This window comes from Dromiciops gliroides, chromosome 1, assembly GCF_019393635.1.
Source record: "Dromiciops gliroides isolate mDroGli1 chromosome 1, mDroGli1.pri, whole genome shotgun sequence".
Lineage (NCBI taxonomy): Eukaryota > Metazoa > Chordata > Mammalia > Microbiotheria > Microbiotheriidae > Dromiciops > Dromiciops gliroides.
The window spans coordinates 585,286,642-585,308,302 of record NC_057861.1 but is presented as its reverse complement, the minus strand read 5'-3'; the positions used below and the strand labels follow the sequence as shown (position 1 = coordinate 585,308,302).

The following is a 21,661-nucleotide window of genomic DNA, read 5'->3' as shown; positions in this document are numbered from 1 at the left end:
CCATGATTTAAAAAAGAGCTAACACATCATCTTTCAAAAAAATTGTCAAGGAAAATTGCCCTGATATTTTAGAAGCAGAAGGTAAAATAGAAATTGAAAGAATCACCCCCACAAAGAGATCCCAAAATGAAAATTTAGAGGAATATTAGAGCTAAATTCCAGAGATCCCATATAAAAAAGAAAATATTTCAAGCAGCTAAAAAAAGGGAATTCAAACACTGTGGAGCTATAGTTAGGATAACATAAGATCCATCAGCTTCTACATTAAAGGACCAGAGGGCATGGGATATGCTAATCCAGAGGGCAAAGGAACTGGGATTATAGCCAAGAATCAACTACCCAGCAAAACTGATTATAATCTTTCAGGGGAAAAAATGGGAATTCAATGAAAAAGAGGACTTCCAGGTATTTATGATGAAAAGACCCAAGCCGAATAGAAAATTTGACTTTCAAATACAAGACTCTAGAGAACAAAAAAAAAGTAAACAGGAAAAAGAAATCACGAGGGATATTCAAAGGTTAAACTGTTTACATTCCTAAATGGGAAGATAATACTTTTAACTTATAAGGAATTTCTCAGTATTAGGGCAGCTGAAAGGAACATACTTAGACAGAGGGCACAGGTGTGAATTGAATATGAAGGGATGATATCTGTAAAGCATTTATTTTTTGTTTATCCTTTTTTTTGTGGGGCAGGCAGGGTGGGGTGGCTTATGTCTGGGGCCAGATTTGGGCTCAGAGCTTCCTGGGTACAGGGCTGGTGCTTTGTCCAATGTGTCATGTAGCTGACCTATGATGCCAACTTTAAAATAAAGTTAAGGGGTAAGAGGAATGAATTGGAAGAAAGGTAAAGGGAGATGCAGAATGTGGTAAAGTAGCTCACATAAAGGATACAAGAAAAAGCTTATGGAGTGGAGGGGAAGGTGGAGAAGGAGAGGGGGAGTGGGTGAACCTTACTCTCATCAAAATTGTCTCTAAGAGAGAATAACATACACACTCAACTGAGTATATTAATATATCTTGCCAGGAGGGAAAGTGGGAGGTGAAGGGGATAAAGGGGTAGAGTTGAAGGAAGGGAGAGCAGATTTGGGGAGGGCGCAGTAAAAAACAAAATACTTTTGAGGAGAGATAGGGAGAAAAAAGATAGAAAATAGAGTAAATATCAAGGGAAGGGAATAGGATGGAGGGTAATATAGTTAACGATAGTAATTTTGAAAGAAGTGATGAGCAGGAAGCTATCAGAAGGACTTAGGAAAAATGCAATTCATCTACAGAGAAAGAACTAATGATATCTGAATACAGATTGAAGTATATATTTTTAGTTCCTCTTTCTAAAGTTATTTTGTCTGTTTTCTTTCACAACCTGAATAATTTGCATGAATGCACATGTATAACATATTGAATTGCTTGATTTCTTAGGAAGGGTTGAGGAGGGAGGGAGGAAGAAAATTTGGAACACAAAGTTGTTGGGTTTTTGTCGTTGTTGTTGTTTTGTTTTGTTTTTGGTGGGTCAATGAGTGTTAAGTGAATTCCCCAGGGTCAAACAGTTAGTAAGTGTCAAGTGTCTGAAGCTGGATTTGAACTCAGGTACTCCTGAATCCAGGGCCAGTGCTTTATCCACTGCGCCACCTAGCTGCCCCTTGGAACACAAAGTTTTAAAAAATCAATGTGAAAAAAAATTGATTTTTTTTTACATGTAACTTGGGGCAAATTTTAAATAAATTTTTAAAAAATAGTTTAACATAGCCTTCATCAAGCAAGTTGCATTCACAAATTTCAATTTGGCAAAAGAGTGGTTCCTATTGGCTGGATAATGATGTTCAGATGGTAGCAACATGGTCTACCGTGAGTTTTGGCTGCCTTTGTTCTGATTTTCACTGGTACACGAGTACAACACCAACTGTCCACCACCCTGATGCTTATCTTAGCCATGGCCACTGGTTTGTCAAAAGCTACTTCATGATAAGAATTTTCTGATAGCTTCTTCTTCTGCCCAATTCAAGAAAGAGATTAGAAACTATGTCTAATACATGACAACAGTGGCCAAGTACCAGGTAAATTAAATTGTTCATGAAAGCTGGAAGTTAGGAGTCTTGGTTTCTAGCCCTATCTTTGCCATTTAGAGATGATATGATCTTGGGCAAGGCATTTAACCTGTTTCTATTCTCTAATTTGTCCAATTGCATCTATCTCATTGGAAGTCAAGGAAGACCAAGTGAGACGAAAAGTGTAAACTGTTTTCAAAATATGTACACACCAGTATATAATTGATTAACAACTAACCAGTTAGCAAACATTTAAGAAATACCTTCTGTATGCAGAGCATTGCTCTGAGTTCAGGGGCATGTTGTTGATGAAGAGAAGAGAACTCAGAATGGAAGGAGTGTCAAAGATCATCCAGTTAACCTCCTCATTTGACAGATGAGGCAATTGAGAAGTGAAATGATTATGGTCATACAACTAGCTAGTAGCAGAGTCAGGAACAACATTTAAATAGTTCTCATGGGAGTCAAGGTGGTACAGAGAAAAAGAGCTCTGGATTTTTGGGTCAAATTATGTATTAAAACTTTGCTGTTGACATCTAAAATTAAGACATGATTCCTACTTTTGAGGTATTTACTGTAAGTAAATAGTAAGGAGACAAGATACTGACACAGTTAGCTTTCATATTCAATATTACCTGAAAGGGAAGACACTTAACACATAGAGGGTTAAGGGAAGGCTGTCTGGAGAAGACAACATTTGAAATAGCCTTTAACAAGGGAATAGCCAATATAATAAAAATGACAACCCTACCTAAATTAATTTTTTAAAATTTAGTGTTATACCAAACTACCAAAAATATTTTATCAATATAGAAAAAATAATAACAAAATTCATCTGGAAAAACAAAAGCTCCAGGATAGCATAGGAATCAATTAAAAAAATAAGAAAGAAGGTGGTCTAGCAATACCAAATCTCAAACCGTAATGAAGTGGTAATTATCAAAACAATCTGGTATTGGCTAAGAAATAGAGAGGTGGATCAGTGGAATAGAATAAGTATAAATCATATTAAAGTAAATAACTATAGTAATTTAGTATATGATAAACCCAAAGATCCAAATTTTGGGAACCAAAATTCATTATTTGACAAAACCTTCTGGGAAACTGAAAAACAATATGGCAGAAACTAGGTTTAGAACAACATCTCACACTGTATACTAAAATAAGGTCAAAATGGGTACATGACTTACCCATAAGGGATGATACCATAAGCAAATTAAGGGAGCATGGAATTGGGAACAGCTAGGTGGCACAGTGGATAAAGCACCGACCCTGGATTCAGGAGGACCTGACTTCAAATCCAGTCTCAGACACTTGACACTTACTAGCTGTGTGACCATGCGCAAGTCACTTATCCCTCATTGCTCCACCCCACGTTCCCCTCAAAAAAGAGCATGGAATCATTTATCTGTCAGATTTATGGGCAGAGGAAGAATATAGGATCAAAGAACATACAGAGAGCAAAACAAAATGTAAAATAGATCATTTTGATTATATACAATTTCAAAATGTTTTTGCCCAAACAAAACTAATGTAACCAAGATTACAAGGGAAACAGAAAACTGGGAAAGAACTTATGAAACAAGTAACCTTGATAAAGGCCTCATTTCTCAATTATATAGAGAACTGAGTCAAATTTATAAAAATATAAGTTATTCCCCAATTGATAAATGGTCAAAGGATATGAACAGTTTTCATATAAAGAAATCAAAGTCATCTATAATCATATAAAAATGCTCTAGATCAATATTGATCAGAGAAATGCAAATTAAAACAACTCAGGCATCTCTTCACACCTATCAAAGTGGCAAATATAACAGAAAAGGAAAATATTGGATGTTGGAGGGGATGTGGGAAAACTGGGACACTATTCCACTGTTGGTGGAGTTGTGAAAAGATCCAACCATTCTGGAGGGCACTTTAAAACTATGCCCAAAGTACTTTAGAACTGTGCATACGTTTTAATCTATCAATACCACTGCTAGGTTTATATGCCAAAGATATCCCCCAAAAGAGAAAAAAAGAACTATTTGTAGAAAAATATTATTAGCACCTCTTTTTTTTTGTTTTTGGTGGCTAAGAATTGCAAATCAAAGGAATGCCCATCAATTGGGGAATGACTAAACAAGCTTCGGTATATGATGGTGATGGAATATTATTGTGCTCTAAGAAATGACAAGCAGGATGATTTCAGAAAGGCCTGAAAAGACTTGTGTGAACTGATGTATAGTGAAATGAGCAGAACCAAGAGAACATTGTGCACAGAGACAGCAATATTGTTTGATGAAGAACTGTGAATGACTTGACTTTTCTCAACAATATAATAATTCAAGACAATTCCAAAAGACTAAGGATAAAGCATACTCTCCATCTCCAAAGAGAGAACTGACATTGATTGAAAACAGACCAAAGTATGCTGTTTTTCACTTTCTTTCATGTTTTTTCCTTTATTCAAGTTTTCTTGGCAAAATGACTAATATATTAATGTTTCATATATTTGCACATATATAATCCATATCTGATTACTTTACCTCTGCAGGGAGGGGAGATGGGATAGAGGGAAGGAGGGATGAAATTTGGAACTCAAAACTATAAATAAAAATGTTTATTATTTTAAAAAGTGAGTAGTATTTCATAAGAGAGGACATTCCAGAAACAAGGAACTGCATAAGCAAAGGAATAGAGGAGTGAGAAATCAATTAATTCTCCAGGGCACTGGGAGCTATCCAGTTTGACTTGTATTTAAAGTGTGTGAAAAGAGCAATATGATATAAAATTGGGAATGTAGTATTGCATCAGTTTATAGAGATCCTTGAATGCCAGATATAAATGAGTGTTTGAACTTTTCTTGGAAAACAATCAGGAGCTATTGGAGATTTTTGAGCAAAGGAGTGACCTCGTCATGTCCATGAACTAGTAAAATTATTCTGGCTAGGGGGTGAAATATGGATTGAAAGTGCAAAGACCTGTAAGGAGGCTATTGCAAATGTCTAGGTGCTGGATAATTAGGGCCTGAACTAAGTCAGTGGACCTGAGAATTGAGAGGAGCAAATAGGTTATTGAATAGCTTCATCTTTCAAGCTTGAAAGGTCAGGAATGGCAAAAGATAATGCTGAGTTCCCACACTTGGGAATGAAACAATGAATGAATAAAAAGAAATTTTATTAAGTTCTTATTACATGCAAAGCACTGTGTTAAGCAGCATTAATATAAACAGAAAAGTAAGACAGTTTCTACTCCCAAGAATCTCATATTCTAATGGGGGAGAAGACATGTGGAATGTTTCAGATGCAAGTCAGATGGAAAGATGCTTAGAGCATAATGGAAAAACCGATGGTAATGTCTCCTCTTTGAGGTCATTCACATTGATAAATATCAGTTTCTAATGGTGAACCATTTGATAATGCCAATAACTTTGGTGGCAAGAACTATTTTTTTCACCCTGATTTTTTAAAAGCTATGGCTATAACACTTGCAGGAGCAGTTGAAAGACTCTGTCTCTCCAGGATTTGCTTTCCAGAATGATGGCTGCAAAGTGCATTACTATTCCCAGACCTCATGGATTCAGGGTCCTGGTCTATCTTCATTGAGTTCTCAGGGCAGCTGGCGGTCAAAGAGATGGTGGTAGTTTGCCTTGTCTGATACTGTCTCTCCCTCCGAGGGTGATTTGCTACTTCAGCTAAGCTGACTTGATCGCTTTGAGGGGATCAATTACTTGGCAGTTGGTAGAAATGGTTGACCCTTTCTTCATAGGAGGAATTCAGTTGTCCTACCCCAGTGGGGAACCAGGAAGAAATCTTGAAGGGAACCAGATAAATTATGTACCCTAAATATGTGGTGGGTGAAATCAACCTAATTTTGTGATTTTAAAAATAATTGATGCTTTTTATTACCGGAGGAGTGGAGAGATGAGATGGTAATGATGAAGATTTGGAAATTAGGAGTCATGGAATGTCATGGAATCAGTGGATGCTAAGAGAGTAATTAATGAGACACTAAATAGAGATAGTTAGGTCGCCTAGTGGTTATAGCTCTGAGCCTGGAATTAAGAAAACCTATGTTCAAATCCAGTCTCAGAACCCCTTAGCCTCTTTGGGCCTCAGTGTTCTAATCTGTAAAAAGGGGATAATAATAGTACCTACCTTCTAGGGATGTTGTAAGGATACAATGAGGTAACATTTATAAAACTCTTTGCAAACTTTTAAGTGCTATATAAATGTTAACTATTATTATTAAAATTTCAAACCATAGCATCAAGCCTTTGTATGGAAGCAAGTGAAACCAGTAAGGATGATAGAGACTAGGAGGACAAGGAAGCTTCATGGGAAAGGAGACCTTGGTAAGAGTATAGTGAGTGAGAGAGTAGGAGAGAAAGATAGGAATTTGTTGAAAAGTAGAATTTCAAAATTCTGGGACTTGGATGGGGACACTGTATTTGTAATCCATAAAACCTGGGTTTTTATCCTACCTAAAACACTTACTAGCTCTGTGACACAGAGCTTATCATTCAACTTCTCTATGCCTTATATTCTTTATCAATAAAATGATGGGATCAGACTCAAAGTTCCCTTCTAGTTTTAAATCTAGGATTCCATGTGGTATACTTTTCAATAATGAGATCTAGGATGTTACCATAGCCACATGACTGAAGTGAAAGTGGAGGAGATCATTAGAATTGAGAATTCTGAAGAGTTTTGTAGTCAGTCTGCCTGAGAGATTATCAGTGTGAATACTGAAATTCTCAGGGATGTTGGCAAGAGATTGGATAAAGAGGACAACTATGAGTCAAGTGCAACCATCATTAAAAAGTTGAAAGAATGAGCAAGAGATTGAGAGATTATAGCAAAAAAGATTGGAACAGGATGGTACAGGTAGATTGTGTGGATTGCAAAAGGAAAGGTAGTTGAGAGATGATGGAAGAGGAACAGTTCCAAAGGGATAATGGGTAGAAAGGAGTATGAACATCCCTTCTCCTGAACCTGTGAATCAGGGAAATTGGGAGGAGTTGACACCAAGTTATGAGGGTTAAAAGGAAGATGCTGTCTTTAGGGAAGGAAAAAAGCATGTGAAAAGGCAGGACTATTAGTTGAAATATTGAAGGATGTAGGGAGTTTTATTTATAATAGAGTGGAGATTTCAAAGTGTTAGTAGTGGCCCTAATCAGATTTTATGTTAGTGCAAAAAGAATCATCCATGAGTCATTGAATATTTAACAGAAGGAATTTTACTGAACAGAGGTAGGATAGGCAATTAGAACTATTAGCTTCTTTTCATTGGAGCCTCCACTTCACCATATGGAAATGCTGGTCATTAGGGCAGAATTTGTTGAAGGATATGATGTCTCATGTGTTCTTCCAAAATCCACCAAGTCAGAGAGTCTCTGACTCCACATGGGTAGCTTTATTATGGCCTTAGATGACCAGGAACCTGCATCAGGGAAGTGGGGGGAGAGGGGGATCAATCAGTTCTAGGGACTGATTTGTCTCCTTTAAGGGAAAAGGAATCCCTGTTATAGGAGAGAAGGAGGTTTTATATACCTATATACCTAGGGCTGTGTAAAAATTTCTCTGGTGGGGCAGCTAGATGGCTCAGTGGATAAAGCACCAGCCCTGGATTCAGGAGGACCTGAGTTCAAATCCGGTCTCAGACACTTAACACTTACTAGCTATGTGACCCTGGGCAAGTCACTTTACCCCAAATGCCTCACCCCCAAAATATAAATAAATTAAAAAATTAAAAAAAAATTCTCTGGCAAAAAGGGGTAATGAGTGGAAAAATTTAAGATGCCCTGCTCTATGGGACCATTCATTACTTTATTCCACAAACACTTGTTAAATTCAGAGCCTTTCCTAGGTACCTTAATGAATACAAAGATGCCTTTTTGAAGCTTAAATGGGTGAGATAAGATGGATACACAAATGACCATACTACAAGGTAAAATGTGAAAGTTCAATGAAATTTAAAAAAAACAACCCTACTATGAGGGCTTAGGGGAAGGGTAAATTGGTTTTTGCTGGGGGAGTCTGGGAGTACTTCCACAATCATCATTATCCACATCTGCAAAGAGGAGAGGAAATTGTACTCTCACTTCACTTCTTTGGGGTGAAGTTTGTTCATGATAATTTTTCAGCTTTCAGTTCCAATTGTAGTCCTCAGGCTATTATTTGTTATAGTCATTGTGAAGGTACTTTGCATCAATTCTTTTGTTTCCTCATGCTTTTAGATATTTAGCATATTCATTGCTCCTTCCAGTAAAGTATTATTACATCACATTCATGCACCATAGTTTGTTACTGGTTTAGCCATTCCCAAATTGATTATACTTTGTTTCCCATTCTTTGGTACTACAAAAGGTCCTTAAAAATTCAGGCTTGTATGGATGGGCCCTCCCTTTTTAATTATTGACATCCTTGGGGTATATGTCTAGTGTCCTTCATTTATTCTAACAGAATTGATTTTTCATTTCTGAGCAGAACAAGAATACAAAGGTACAGGTACAATTTCTTTCAAATAACCCTCTTATTGAATTTCTCTCTATGTGGATATGCAAGAAGACAGAAATAAGAAGCACAATGGGGATGTGTATCTCTTTGTGTATATCTCTAAAGGCAAACACTGCTTATTTAGGTCCACATTATGAAACATTCTTTTTTTTTGTTTGTTTTGGGCTCAACCTCGGATTTCATTGGCTTAGAAAGTCTTGGAGTCTTAGAGGGTTGCTTAGACCCCAGCTTCTTAAACTGTGGGTTGTGACCCCATGTTGGGGGAGGCTGGAAACTTAATGTGGGGGTCATGAAGAATTTGGCAGTAAATGTTTGATTTGTATATCTATTTTATATACCTATATACCCGAGGTCATGTAAAAATTTCTTGTGTTGAAAAGGGGTCATGAGTGGTGTGAGAGAAAAATTCATCCTCTTCTCAATAATTTTCAGGAACTCAGCAGCGAGGTGACAAAGGCTTTATTTTCTTCTCATGAGAAGGAGGCACCCTAGTGTGCAGCTAGTGGGTGCCCTAAAAGGGGGCTTGCAGGCCCTGTTTTATACCCTAGTCCCTAACTCGAATGGACCTTCCCCTTTTTCATCACTGGTCAGGGTTACAATCTACGTGCAAAAACTAGCTAATTGGAACGCAGTATTCCCACCCCTCTTCCTTGTATGGGCATAACTCAGGAGTGGACCTTATACTTCCTTATATGGACAGAACTCTGGAGAGGACCTAATTGAGACCAGGGCTCCTTGAACCATGTGACCTTGCTAACTTGAGGGGGAGGAGGGGATCTGAGACCTTTGTCCTACAAACAGTTCAGGGGAGTATGACTGACTTGTTATATCCACATTGAGAGGAGACAACTACCCATTTCTCACAAGTGGAAAAAATTTGAGAAGCCCTGGCCTAGAGCACAGTGACTTGACAAGGTCTTATCAGCAGTATGTGGAAGAGGCAAGAATAAGCCCAGGTCTTGCTGACCTCGTGACTGTCTCTGTACACTACATTATTCTGTCTCTCATCTTTTCTCCTCATCAATAACTGATCCACTAGGACATGAAGTGCAAGAAAGATGTTTGGGTAGCTTCACAAATTCCTAGATCTAGGGCTAGAAGGAACCACAGAAGTTGCCTAATTCAACCTCCTCATTTTGCAGATGAAGAAACTGAGCCACATTAAGATAAAATGACTTGCCAAAGATCATATAAGTAGGAGGTGGCAGAGCTAGGATTTAATCAAAGATATTATGACTCCAAGTTTAGTGCTCTTTCCATTGTAGTGTATACTAAGTGTACTGGGCCTGGAGTCAGTAAGACCTGAGTTCAAATGTAGCCTCAGACATTTATTTACTAGCTATATTACTCAGGGTTAGCTACTTATATTACTTTTCCTCACTTGTAAAAATGGGCATAATAATAGCAACTAGTTCCCAGGGTTGTTGTAAGAATCAAATGTACTTTTCAAAGCTTAAAGCACTATGTAAATCCTAGTTACTGCTACTGCTACTGCTGCTCCTGCTGCTGCTGCTACTACTACTACTACTACGACGACGACTACTTTACTACTATTGTTATAATGCTGCTCCCTTCATTTTTTTTTTTTAGTAAGGCAATTGGGGTTAAGTGACTTGCCCAGGGTCACACAGCTAGTAAGTGTTAAGTGTCAGGCCGAATTTGAACTCAGGTACTCCTGACTCCAGGGCCGGTGCTCTATTCACTGCGCCATCTAGCTGCTCCCCCCTTCATTTTTTATAAAGAAAAACATCAAATAACACATGAAACACATTGCAAACCTTAAAGTAATGGATAAATGCTAGCTATAGCTATTGGTGGGCCTTATCTAGAATTATCTTATTTGTATGCTTAAGACATAGTGAGTTTGTGAGAGTTCTGTTTTGTGGTGGGGAGGGTTAAATTTTTTTGGAAGTGCTTAAAATAGCCTACTGATTGCACAGCATATTGGCTGTGTGAAAAGCTGCAGGTTTGCTTTTCCATGCATCCCACTTTGACTTGTTTTCTCGCCTTGAACAAAGCTAGATACATTTTTCTTCCACGTTTCTTCCCATTAATTTGGCATCTAAACAAGCCCTTGCCTGACAGAGGAAAACCTTTAAAGGCTATCATTTCTGGAGAACCTCAATTTGCAGCTTGTATTACAGTGACTTAAAGGAAATCATTCATGACTGATAGCCAACTAGAGTCTCACCTCCCAGAAAATTCCCAGACTCTTTGGTTTGACTTGGCTGTGGCATTGTAACTCAGCAGCAGATCATTATCTAGAAGAACCACAGGTGAGGCTTAAACCCCAGGAGGTTATGGCTCTGGGTTTGTTTTCTCTTTTTTCCTTTGTTCTCAGTTAAGGAAATAGGAATACACTTTTCTATTAACAGGGCTTTAGAGACTGGCATTCAATCAACTGATGTATCCTGAGCACAACACTGTTCTACAACTTGAATGGGAAGGCAGCACACACACACACACACACACACACACACACACACACACACACAGGCACAGCTAAATACCAGGAAGTACATGATTAATCATTCAAAATGAATAGAATAGGTGCAGCTAGGTGGTGTAGTGGATAGAGCACTGACCCTGGAGTCAGGAGGACCTGAGTGCAAATGTGACCTTAGATACTAGTTGTGTGACCTTGGGTAAGTCACTTAACCTCAATTACCTTAAAAAAAGGAATATAACATATGGCATAACCATGGAAGGTGAGGGAAGGAGGAGATAGCTGAGTAATATCTAGAGGAATTGTGGTAAGTGTCTCAGAGAGAGAGGCATGAGTTAGGATTTCAAGAATAAATAAGATCTTGAGATCATTTTCAGCATTAATACATATTATACATTCTTAGCTATGATCCCTGTTCTCAAAGGGAATTTCAAAAAGCATTAATTGAATCCACCTCTGCCCCTCATTTTACAGATGAGGAGCAGGATAAAAGGGCTTCCCCCCGGTCACACATCTAGTTTGTATCTGAGGCAGGATTTGAATCTTAGTCTTCTTGCCTCCAAGTCTACCACCTAAATTCCCTTAACCACAAATGTTGCCTTCTTTGATAATTCATTCCAGATTCCTTAAGTTGTTAGTATTCCCTGGCATTACTTTGCATTTATTTTGTATTTATTTTTCTGTGTGCACATTGTTTTCTTTCCACTAAGAAGAATGTAAGGTATTGGGAGCACAGGGATTGTTTTGTTTTTAACTTTGTATCCCCCAGCACCCAGCATAGTGCCAGATACTTAGTAGATACTTTATAAAATACTTCTTGAATTGACTTGTATCATGAAGAATAAGATGGGTAAATTTTAATTTTTTCTACTACCTTGGTTTTGTCTGTACAATACAATGTAGTTGAGGAGACACAAGACCCCTTAGTGTCATAGTTTAAGATGTCAGCTACAAATGACTGAAGGAAGGAAGGAAAGAATGGAGTGAATAAATGAATGAATGAAAAAAAATATTAAATGTCTATCATATGCCAAGCACTATAGAGGGACACTTTGGTCCAAGAAGTTACAAGGATGGTAAGTGGGTAGTGGAGTAGATTTACATATCCCTTTTAGGAAAAATGCAAGAGTTAATTGGATCATGGTTCCTGATTCCAGAACTAGAGGGAGTAGGGAGAGATGGCTATACACAGTTTGAGAGGAGGCTGTGGAGGAGGTGGCCAGAGAGAAGAGAGTGAAGTCACATATGGCTGGAGCTTTCCTGAAATAGTCCTCCAAGAGTGGCAGCCACAAATCAAGAGAATTGGGCCCTAGGTTGAAATTTCCCCCCCAGGGTCATGGTCTCTGACGTTAGTGGTAACAAGGTTAGCAAGGAGGCAACCTCCATCTTGCTATCCTTCAGGGCATTTTTTCTGGGGCTTCAAATGTGCCAGAAATCTATTTTTGGTCCTTACTATTAAAGTAACATTGCAGAACACAGATACTTCATATGAAGTCCCTGTCCTTTCCCTGCTGGGTTAGTGCTAATATGAAATATTCCTATTCTCAATAATTCATATCTGATCATTTGCCACTGAAAACTTTCTGAAGAGTTGACATTTTACAGTACACATTTATGACTAGTTTAAGGAGAGCTACACATTGTACCCTAGAGTAAGTAAGTGCTTTTGTGGTGTCAGATTTACAGTGGTCAGACATAGTCCAAGCTGTATACAGGTGATATTTCTTTAGCAAACTGGATGTAATTCTGTTTTCTTAGGAGGCTAGAGAAACTCAGAGTAACTGGGCCAGCAAATCCTGATGAGATGCATTCTCTGAAGTCCATTCCTTTATTTATTTTCTCTTGTTCAATGCCTGGCAAAAGAAATCACTGTTAGGATGTTAATTCATCAGCCAAAATAGCATCTGGTTTCTCAGCTGTGCTATAGCCCCCAAAGCTTCAAGCCACACGTCTGGGCAAAGCAGAAACATGTCTGCATCTGAGAGCAAGAACAGAAGGAGCAAACTAAATGAAGCCTGTTAATCCCCTTTTGATGAGGGTAGGTGGGGAAGACTTGCCTAACAGGACAGCTTTGCAGATATCTGTCACATGCACTCTCCAAGTAGAGTGATGTGGTGGCAATGTGCCTTTGAAACACTTGATCCTACTTTTGGGGAAACAAAGGTCTGTAATGTCTTTGTATCCCAACTCTAGCTTTAAGCCCTGCACATAGTAGGTCTTCAAGAGATATTGAACGGTTGACCTAGTCTTGAAATCTTAGTCATCTTTGAGCCATCTCTTCTCCCTCATTCTGTAAGTTGCTAACTCCTATGAATTCTTCCTTCATATTATACATACATGCCACCTCTTTTCCAACCATAGGGTTACTATACTCATTCAGGCACTCTTTATCTCTCACCTGACATAGTGTATGAGCCTCTTGACTGAGTTCATTGATATAGAGTTGGAAGAGACTTTAAGGGATATTCAAGCCCAGACCCCTCTCCCTTTATTTTGTAGCTAAAGAAACAATGGGGGGGGGGCGGGTAGGAGTCTGAAAAAGATGGTGGAGGAGGTAAGAAAAATTCCAAAAACTCCAGATTTCCTCCATAATCAATACGAATAGCAACTCGGAGTGAAGATAGAACAGAAAAAATAAACAAGAGTTGGGGTAGAGCAGTGGTTCTCCAGAGACAACTGGAGAAGACAGAAGGAAAGACCCCAGGGATGAAAGTTCAACTTTCTTGAAGGGTGAACATCTCCAGGCTATCTCTGCTAAAACCACAAACAACATATCCTTGGAAGCAGCTTGGTTGGGAGGCAGCCCCAGCCTCACCCACAGGGATTCTCACCTCACAGACAGTGTGGGGGTTAGACATCTGAGCGGGGGAAGATTGAAGGACCCTTTGCTGCCTAGGGATGCCAGATCCAGCTGTCCTGGCCTGTGACTGAAGGTGAGAAGGAATCAGCACAAGCCCAGTGAGTGCAGAAGCAGTGAGATGGGGGTGCTGCTGGCTGTGGGCATTTACCAGAGAGCTGAGTTTCTGGTTTCAGTTCCAGGCCAGAGGGGAGAACTGAAGGTTACAGCCATTGTAGAGTCCTCAGGGAGCAAGAGTATTTTGCCATAGTTTGGCTGGGGACTCAGCTGTGTCTTGGAGGTGGAAAGGAGTTCTGAGGTTGGTCCCAGGACAAAGCTCAGAAGAATATCAATAAGAAGGACCTGAGGACAGAGGTACCATCCCCCAAACCCCAGGAATGGAGGTGATTATAATAACAAGCTGCTAAAAAACAAACAAACCCCAAAACAAAATAAAGATGAGTAAACAAAGGAGAAAGAAACCAACCATGGATAGCTACTATGGGGATAGAGAAGACCTGGGTTCATTTTCAGAGGAGGATACTGAAGCAAAAAAAAAAAAAAGCCTCTCCTGCCCCAAAGAGCAATGTCAAATGGACATGTGCCCAAAGAGACTTTTTGGAAGAACTTAATAAGGACTTTAAAAATCAAATAAGAGGGGTAGCTATGTGGCGCAGTGAATAGAGCACCAGCCTTGGAGTCAGGAAGACCTGAGTTCAAATTCGGCCTCAGACACTTGACACTTACTAACTGTGTGACCCTGGGCAAGTCACTTAACCCCAATTGCCTCACCAAAAAAAAAAATCAAATAAAGAAACTGAGGAAAAATTAGAAAAAAAAAAAGAACAATCCAAGAAAACCAAGAAAATTATGAAAAGTCAATCAACTAGAAAAAGAAATCCAGGATCCTATAGAAGAAAACAACTCTTTGAAAACTAGAATTGGGCAAGGAGAAGCATATGACATTATAAAAGACCAAGAAATAATGAAACAAAAAAGGATGAAAAAAATAGAAGAGAACGTATAAAACTAATAAGAAAAATACTTCCAAGAAATGAAATTACTTGCCCTTGATGATAGGTAGTAAATCAGAGGCAGTATTTGAATCCAGGTCTTCCTGACTACAGGTCCAGTACTCTATCCACTACACCTATGACTTGGATCAATTCCTGTTTTAACCCATCTTTCCAATCAGTGCTAGAATAATATTACTAAGGCATAACTCAAATCACAACACCCTACTGCTCAAAACCCAAGGATGGGTTCCCATTGGCTATAGCATCAATTGTGACCTCCCTTAACTTGGCATTTTTGCTTTTCTAATATGGCTTTAGACTCTCTTCCTATCTTCATGCCATATGACTCCCTCTCATATGTTCCTAAAACCCTGGACTGTTCCTTATTCTCTGAATGGAATCTGTTCTTTCCTACTACTGCTCACACTAGACCTGGAATATAGTCTTCCTATCCCAGTTCTTTCTGTTCAAGTCTCACCTGCCTCTTGAGACCTACCTCAGATGCAACTTCTTTCATGAAAAATTCCTCCCAGTTAAAAATAATCTCTCCTTGCTTCTATAATAGCTTTCTAGGAAAAGCAGTACAGTTATCCCTTCCACATAGTGACTTTCCCCAGCATGATTTCCATATATCACGGGTTAGAATAAGAAATTAGATGGAAATTTGGGGGAGTTTTTTAGAAGCTGAAGATGACACCCAAAGACCAGCAGATGATACAAAAAAACCCAGAAATGCATAAATATATTTTATTTTTATTTATATCATAATCATTCAGACTTCTTTTCTGGTAATAAAGAAGGACCAACATTTTTTATGTGGATTTTCAAGATTGAGGTGTGGGGGATTGTGGCATCCTTAACCCTGCCCACTCCCCACCCCCAATGTGGAAGGGATAAAAGTGCATGTTGTAGTAGAAAATCTACTGGTTCTCAAATCATAGACCTTAGGGCAAATAGCACCTTTCCCACTTGTATAGCTCTCTGACACGGGACAAGTCATTCTGGACCTCAAGATGGGCAGCTCTATAGTGGCACAGTGGCTAGAGTATTAGGCCCATAGTTAGGAAAATCTGAGTTCAAATTTGACCTCAGATACTTACTAGTTGTGTGACCTTGAGCAAGTCACTTAACTTCCGTTTGCTTCAGTTTCCTTAACTTTAAAATGGGGATAATAATAGTGCCTACCTCTTAGGGTTGTTGTGAGGATCCAATGACATCATATTTTTTAAACCTTTAGCACAATGCCTGGCAAACAGTAGGTACTTAAAAACCACTCCCTTCTCTCCTTCCATCCTCTGTTTCCTCCTTCCCCCTCTCCCTACTTCCTGTGTTCCTTCCTGGTCAGTTCCAGCTCTAAACCTAGGATCTCATGCACTCAAATTCTATTTTGTCTTCTAGATATTACTACACATCTCTTCTTCCCCCTTGTTGTTCAGTCGTTTTAGTTGTGTCTGACTCTCCATGGCCCCGTTTTGGGATTTTCTTGACAAGGAGAGTGGAGGTGGTTTGACATTTCCTTCTCCAGCTCATTTTACATAATCCCCTTTACCAGACTGTAAGATCCTTAAGGCCAGGGGTTATGACTTAATAATCTCCATAGCCACATCAACCAAAAGGGACCTCATATAGTGGTAGATTAACAAATATCTCTTGAACTGAATTGAACTGAATTAATGAGTGACTTTCCTGCATCTTTCATCAGCCACTCTGGTCCTTTTTCTGTTATCCTTCCTCTCCTGGGTAATATGCTAGCTATACTACTTACAGTTTCTAACAACCTAGGGATGTCTGTATTGCATTTTCCAAGAGAATATTATCTCTAGGCTTCTGGAAACATGAGTTTTCAAGGCTGTTTCTTCCAATAACTGAGCCCCTGGCACCAAGTCTGTTCTTCATAGGCTATAACATAGGCCAGGGACATATTTCTTGGCTTCATTCTCTCTTCAGTATGAACACTGACATTGTCAAATTGCTTTTCCCCTTTACTTATCCTATGGTACACCACCCCCACAAGGTCTCTTCAGCATAGCATATGTTCCTTCTGCCTGTTAGTATGCCAAAGTATGTACTAATAATTTCTTGTAGCTCATGTTTCTTTTGCTTCTGATACCCAATCCTCACACCATTTGCAATCTTCAAAGCACTTTTTGTATACTATTTGAGCGGCAATATAGCATCGTGAATTGAGAGCTGACCTTGGAATTAGGAAGATCTGGGTTCAAATTTTACCTCTGATTCATACTGATGATGTGACCCTGGGCAAGTCACCAAACTCCTCAGTGTTCTAGGTAATTTTCTAGAACCACAAGTTACAGAGAAAGTTCCCACCTGCATTGTTTGAGACAGTTTTCTCACCAAGGAGGTCATTATACCAGTGAGGCCACAGGTTAAGTCCCTATCCCTTTGTTATCTTTTTTGACACTTTCCTCTTTCCAGTCACTCAGGTTCACAACCTATGTCTTTCTTGACTCTGTTCTCTCTTAGAATTTCTTGCTTGTCAATTACTTGTTAATCCCCTTTCCAAAATCTGTTTCCTATTTCTTCACACAGTCATAACCATAGTTCAAGACCTTATTACCACTTGCCTGGACTCTTGCAGTGGCATCCTAATTGGTTTTTTTTTTTTTGCCTCTATTCCCTCCTTTCTCCAATCCATTCTTCACATACCTTCTCCTCTTGACTCTATTCCTGACTTTCTTACTTTAAACCCATGCTTATATAGTTGTTTCATCCTGAAACTTTCCTCAGTGCCTGGGGTCTCCTTACCTGAAATATCCTACCATCTCTTTGGACTTCTTATCATGGGATATCTCTCTATAAGGCCTGCCCATTGGTGGGTTTTCCCTATGGCCTATTTATGATCTCTTGAAATATAACTCTGAAAAACCAAGCTTTGATAAAACCCATTGTGATTCAAATGGAACTATTTGACTATGCCTTTAAATTCAAATCACTCTGGTCTTTTGGCCCATATAGGTCCCAGCTCATTGTTTGGGTTTTGATGGCTCTGAGTGAGTGTAAATAACAACTGTCTCTGCTCTGGGCAGAAACTCAGGGTCTTCCCCTCCCAGACTGATTCTTTTGTAAAGGCAAACTAAGTCATACTTTGCTTCAATTCTTACCTAGTCTCTAATTATTGAATGGGTGTTGCTTCAGACAAACAAATCTGGAAAAAACTTTAGGTTAAAAAGGTCATGGTCTCTAGTGCATTTGGGGCCATTGCCAGTTGTTTCGACCTATGTCTTTCCACTGGATTTTGATGATTCTGGAGGAGAGAGTGAGACTGATGACTTTGCACAGCTCAATCTCTTAAATCTAATTCACTTGCAAGTCAAGATATCACCTTCCTGATGTCATTGGTCCTCTTTGAGAATGAAGGATGAATAACAACAGCAACAACAATTTTGTGGAGCTCCTTTTTGTGTGTGAGTTTTCTTTCCCCATTAGAATGTAAACTTGAAGCCAGGGACTGTCTTCTTTTTCTATGTGCTTGGCACTTAACAAATCCTTTGTTCCTTACTTCCATATAACTGCCAAATGTATAGTCCTAAAGCACAGATCTGCTCTGCTCAAGAAAATTCAGTGGCTCCTTATTTCCTCTTAGATAAAACACAAATTACTGTTTGATATTTAAAGCCCTTCACAGTTTGACTCTACCCAGCTTGTCTTTCTATACTGATTTTATATTACTCCCCATCACCCCCTCCCCCATCTGTGTTTAGTTAACCTAGCCTAATCTTTGTTTCCCATATGTACCACAGGCTGGCTGTCTTCCTTATCTGGAATGCTTTCCCTTCTCATCCCTGCCTCTTGGAATCCTTAGTACCACTTTGGTCTCAGCTCAGCCACTGTCTTCTACATAAGATCTTGTCTGATGCACTCAATTGTTAGTGTTCTCTCCTCCTGAAATTCTGCTTTGTACACATTTTGTATTTGCTTATCTGTGGTAGCAGCCACCTCCATCCAAATAGAGGCTCCAGGACGCTAAGAACTGTTTCTGGTTTTGTCTTTGTATACTTAGCACCTGGCACAGTGCCTATCATGTAGTATGTTGTTGTTCAATCTTTTTTCATTTCAACTCTACATGACATCAATAAGGTTTTCTTGGTAAAGATACTGGAGTTGTTTACCATTTCCTTCTCCAGTGTTCCCATTTTACACTTGAGGAAACTAAGGTAAACAGAAGTTAAGTGACTTGCCCAGGGTCATATAGTTACTAAGTGTCTGAGGCTGGATTTGAACTCAGGTCCTCTGAACTCCAGGCCCAGCACTCTATCTACTGTGCCACCTCACTGCCCTATCATGTTTTGGGGGAGACTTGAGACTTGGTTCGGGGAGCTAGCTCACCCAAAGAATTGGAGGCTCACCATGAATCTTGTAAAATAAAAAGAGATTTATTAGGAGAGAGAAATATGGCTGGGGAACAGATCACTTTGGTGATTGTCTAGCTGGAGTAAGAGAAGATTGGTCTTTTGTATTTTTACCAGACAGAAGGGAGGGAAGGGCATTACAGAGAACTGGGAGGGAAATGTAACATCAGGGAGGGGATTTGGAATAATGGGGCATCAGTAAGATATGCAGTGAGATATGCAGCACCCATCCATATCTTGCATATCACTGTACCAGGGAAACCATTCCTGAGGTGGGAGGCAGAGCTGCCCCTCCCCTGGGAGAGTTCAAGGATTGCTTGGGGGTGGGGGGATCTTTAGATTTCTTGGGGTTCCACTGCATTCCCATAACAATCATATACCAAACATTTTAGAAATCTTTGTAGAAATGAATTATACTTGGTGAGCAAGGTAGGACAGGGATAATTGTCTATAATTTATAGATGAGAAACCTGAAACTCAGAGACTTGAAGCAGCTTGCCCAAGATCATATGGCTAGTAAGTGACAGTTCTTCTAATGACCTCAGTGTTCTGTTTGCCACGGTCTTCTGCCTTTCTCAGAGGAAACATATTATATGCAGATTGGGTAAATTTCAGGCACTCACGAATTAGGTAAATTCTTGTTACTCAGACTAGACACACAATTTGCTCATCCATCAGGCTTTGTGTGTGTGTGTGTGTGTGTGTGTGTGTGTGTGTGTGTGTGTGTGTGTGTGTGTGTGTGGCAATGAGGATTAAGTGACTTACCCAGGGTAACAGAGCTAATGAGTGTCAAATGTCTGAGGCTGGATTTGAACTCAGGTCCTCCTGAATCCAGGGCCAGTGCTTTATCCATGGCACCACCTAGCTGCCCCCATCAGGTTTTTAACAATTGCTTCTTCCACTCCCACCTTTTGCTTCTCTCCTAGTCCAATGCCAGGGCCCTTCACCAAGGCAAAAAGCAAGGTAAATTTTCTGCCTAGGTCCTAAGTCCATTTCTCCACTAAGACCATCCAGTCTAACCCATAATGGAATAGGACTCTTCTCCATATCATCCCCCACAGGTGTTCATCCAGCCTTTGCTTGAATGCCTCCTCAGATTGGGAATGCTTCTTTTAAGGCAACTTATTTCACTTTGGAGAAGCTCTAATTCTTAGGATTTTTCCATATCGTTTAAATCTGCCATTGTACAATTTCGTTTTACAGTTCCTTGTTTTGTCCTCAAGAGTCAACTTAAATCAACTGCTCCTATTTCCACCTGAACCCTGCTTGGATGCTATTCCTCTGGTCCTTCAGCAAGTCTTTATCTAGTGTTTCTCAATTTTCTCTTGCTTTCTCTAATATCAAATCCCCACTTCACATAAACTGTTCATTCTGAAGTCCTATCTCATTTCTTTTCATTTCTTCACATCTCTCTTTCCTAAAGATAAAAACAAGACCCTGCAAATCTTTTCTCAGAATCATACATTTATTGAACTTTTCAATATCCCCTCTGAAGTCATGGTCTTATTATTCCTTCCTTCTTTCTCTCCACCCCTTCCTCCAAATTGTATATCACATAGATGAGTTATCCATTTCCTGGTTTAATTGTTCCTTCAGCATAAACATTAACCTTTGTGAAGCCCAATTTGCATTGCAATTACTTCCTGGACAACCAAAAAGAGTTGGTTTTAATTGCACATGTGATTTGGAAAGCTAGATTTCCCTATACTTTGCACATGGGCTATAATATGTAGTGACAACTACATATGTTTCACAGTTGATATATGCATCTATTGTCAGAGAGGCAAAAATGGTAAAAAGGCCATAAATAAGGGGCTAGATTGATGGATTAAATAAAGGCATGTAGGAATCCAGAAAGTCTTCATGGAGAAAATGAATCTTGAGTAAGTTTTGAAGGAGGGGAAAGGCATAATTTTGATGCAGGGAACAGAGGTCTGTACAGATGGGACAGTTGGCATAACTGTGAAACTCCCATAAATATTTTACTGCCTCTCTATTTAGAGTTTTTTTCACCATAAGAGATGGGGCAGTTGGTATGAAAGGTGGTGTAGGCAGAACCAGCTCAGTCAGGGGCTGAAGAAGGATCATTTCTCGGTAAACAGATGAAGGGAAGCCATATGAGAATTTTGCTTTGAAATATATTTCTGGAAAAAAAAAAATCATGGAGGTACCAGAGTAATTGAGTGGCAAGATGCAATCTGTCTTCTGAGAGGAGCGGCTGGTAAGACTGAATATCCCTGCTTTTAGTTTGAAAAGGAACTGTACATGCCAGGAAGAAAGCTTACCCAGTTCAAATAACAGTCATTGAAAATTCAAAGACCACAGCATCATGGAATCTCAGAGTTAAAAGACACTACAGAGATCATATAGTCCAGCTTTTCTCAAACTCTTTGGTCACAAGACTGCTTTAAACTCAAATTATTGAGTATCCTCCTTGCCCCATCC

The 21,661-nt window shown here is 39.3% G+C and overlaps 1 pseudogene; it reads right to left on the bottom strand.

The window, feature by feature from the left end:
- Positions 1–1,776: 1,776 nt before the first annotated feature.
- LOC122752178 overlaps positions 1,777–21,661 on the bottom strand; it is an 86,473-nt pseudogene continuing 66,588 nt past the window's right edge.